Source organism: Benincasa hispida, chromosome 2 (genome assembly GCF_009727055.1).
Source record: "Benincasa hispida cultivar B227 chromosome 2, ASM972705v1, whole genome shotgun sequence".
Lineage (NCBI taxonomy): Eukaryota > Viridiplantae > Streptophyta > Magnoliopsida > Cucurbitales > Cucurbitaceae > Benincasa > Benincasa hispida.
The window spans coordinates 30,372,774-30,375,928 of NC_052350.1; positions in this window are offsets into that span (position 1 = coordinate 30,372,774).

Sequence of the window (3,155 nt, forward strand, 5' to 3'; positions counted from 1 at the left end):
GGTAAGTAAAGGATAGAAGGACGAGTGCCGAGCCTTGGACTTGAAAACGCTTCCGTAGTATGTTTTTCGGTATGTTTGCAAGTTTTAGCTTTATGATTATACCTTTAAATTCTTTGAATATTCATTAAAATTTATTTTAACTTTTTCATTAAGAATTGGGTACCCCAAACAGAGATTATATATATATTTTGTTTATAGATTGGATAATTAAAATTTGTTTTAATCTTTTTGAATTTAGTATTTTGTGAAAATGGTGTTTTGATAGTTTATGGCATGATGTAGTAACTGTCTGATTTCTCATTATAGAAAGTCGGAGTCATTACATTAGAGTATTCTATTGAATCAACATCAAAATATTAAAGACTCCAAATAGTTTAAACCTTGTTTAATCATACAGTTTCAATCATCTATTTCTGAGAATCTATGAAACACTAAATGAGGAGGAGGGAGAATAGGGGTTGTCTACTAATTTAGTTTAAAAATTCTAAATGACAAAGTGACAACTAAACTTGATTTTTAGATGCATGTTAGGATTATTTATGGGGTTTCTCTTAGCTAGTAAAAGAAAAAAAAAAAAAAAGACCGTGTATAGAGAATAAAATAACCAAGGAATTCTATGGAGAAGGGGTGCAGTCACATTGCTCGAACATTATAAATGTCGGTTTCTTCTTTCCCTTTAAACGCTTTACTTCTGCATCTATGTTTTACTTTAATTTAGATTGCGTGTAGGTTAATTTTGTTGATTTATGAATTGTGATATATCGTTACTAACTTGAATTGGTTCGTTATGATGTTATCTTAATTTCTTAAATTAAACTCATGTTCTAGAGTCACATTAGAATTTTTAAATTAAAACTGAGTAAATAACTCTATTCACCCCTCTAGTATTGCCATTAGATCTGAAGAAATAGATAATGGAATCTGTACAGATAAAAAACAAGGTTTTAAAATACAATTTTGGTCCCTATATTTTTTGGTGTTATTCATTTTGGTGCTCATACTTTAATCATTCATTTTGGTCCCTGTACTTTTAACTTGATTCACTTGGGTTTTGTAATTTTAGAAGAGACTATGTTAGTCCATTCATTTCCTTTTTTATATCATTTTTACGGGACCAAAGGATCCGTTTTTGTAGTAACCCAATAACTAAATGAATTCAGAGTTGAAGTACAAAACGCAAAATTGAACATTTTGAAGTAAATATAATCAAACATTTAAAAGAATAGGAATCAATAAACAGAAAGCCAAAAATATAAAGACGCAAAGAGTAGAAACTAAACCAATTAGGGAAAAGAAACCAAGTTTGTTAGATAGCAATAGCATGAAAATAGATTAGTGGGATTTATACTGTGAACTGACATTAATTACAAAGCTAATAAGAAAATTAACTCACATACAGTCTGGCTAAAATTTGTTCTTTTTTTCCATAAATAAGTTACTAACGAGAAAAAGAAACATAAATAGAGAGGAAATGGACGCTGTGGGGATTGAACCCAACGCCTTTCGGACCAAGCCTAAATCTGGCGCCTTAGACACTCGGCCAAACTGTTTCTTGATGAGAATAATTGATTTGTTGTATAAAAAGCTGTATTATACATTTGGAAGATAATAAAAATATTATTATCGTACTTTCTCTTCACTAATTACATTAGCTTATTTATAGTTAATTACATTATAATTTTTTTATTCAAAAATATTGAATAAGAGTAATCGACTTTTGATCGAGATTAATAGTTTAACTTTAGGCTTATTGATATGTTCTCATCTTGACTAGTTGTGGTCTTCTTATTTATCTAAGAATACATATTTAGTTAGAAATATGTGGAGACTTTGTTTTTCTAAACTACTATTTAGATTTATGGTGGTCAAATAAATAAATTCTAAAAACAATATTTTATGTTTAAGGTATATCTTAGATTTTGAATTTGAAATTTAAAATTACACAATGATACTGTTAAGATTAAAACATTAACAAATTGTATAAAAAATTCAATTATTTTTCCTTTCTTTTGAATTTAAAATATGTATTTTATAGCATGATATTGAAAATGATAATTTACAAAGTTTTAAATAAAAATGTCTCGTTATAAACACTATATATTTGTGAGTAGCTACAAAACTGCGTTTTTATATGAATTTATATAATTATAAAAACATGTCAACTTTTTTTTTTTTTTTAATTTAAAAGAAACATAGTATATGAAAACATTGAAATACAATTTTATATTTTGATTGAATAGTTATTTTCAATGCCATCAACAACGTACCCTCATGTTTTGGAAAAAAGAAAATGGAAATTTTTAGAAGAATAGAAAAATAACGAAACTGTTTAACACAAAATAGAAACTAAATTAATCTTCTTTGATAGAAGTTGTTAGAAGGCTATCAATATTTATTAGTAAATAGAAATAGAAAAAAAAAAAAAAGTAAATGAGGTTATGACAATATATTAATATAGTGTGTTTTAGCAAGAAATAATTACATTTACTTAAAACAAAAGCTTACTCATATGGTTTCAAGTTAAATTTAAATGATATTAGCGACTACTTTTATCAAACAGAAGTTAAGAAGGCAAGTTTTTATGTTCTTTATTTTCCAGGTTGTTAATTAAACAAAATGTTATTTTATTTCTTTTAGGTGATATAATTAGAAAACATTAGGTTTACGATCTATATAAGAATAGTTTTGACTCGGAATCGAGATTTTATTGATGGATCAATTATAATAGACCTCAATCAAAAAAGTAATTGGATTGTTTTTATCCACGTTCACTAGAATTATAAAATATGCCACATTTAGTTTACTATACTATTAAATGCGTATGAGCGGTAAGAATAACGGTAACAATTACAGAAATGTGACAGATTCATAATTTTCATGATGTTAAAAATAAATGATAGTAACATATGATATCGACTAGTAGTCCCGCGTAAATTTTCAATACAATCGGATTGAGATTCCCTCCACCCTCTAAATAGATTTCATAATTTGACAGAGTGAGAGGTCGGTATCATACAATGTTATACGATTACGGGATACATTGTAAACAAAATAAAATGTAATCAAAGAGAGCATACTTTTAAAATTATCATTAATTTATTATGCTTACAAGATAAATGTGGACATCATGTGAGACACACCTGTGAGGATTACCA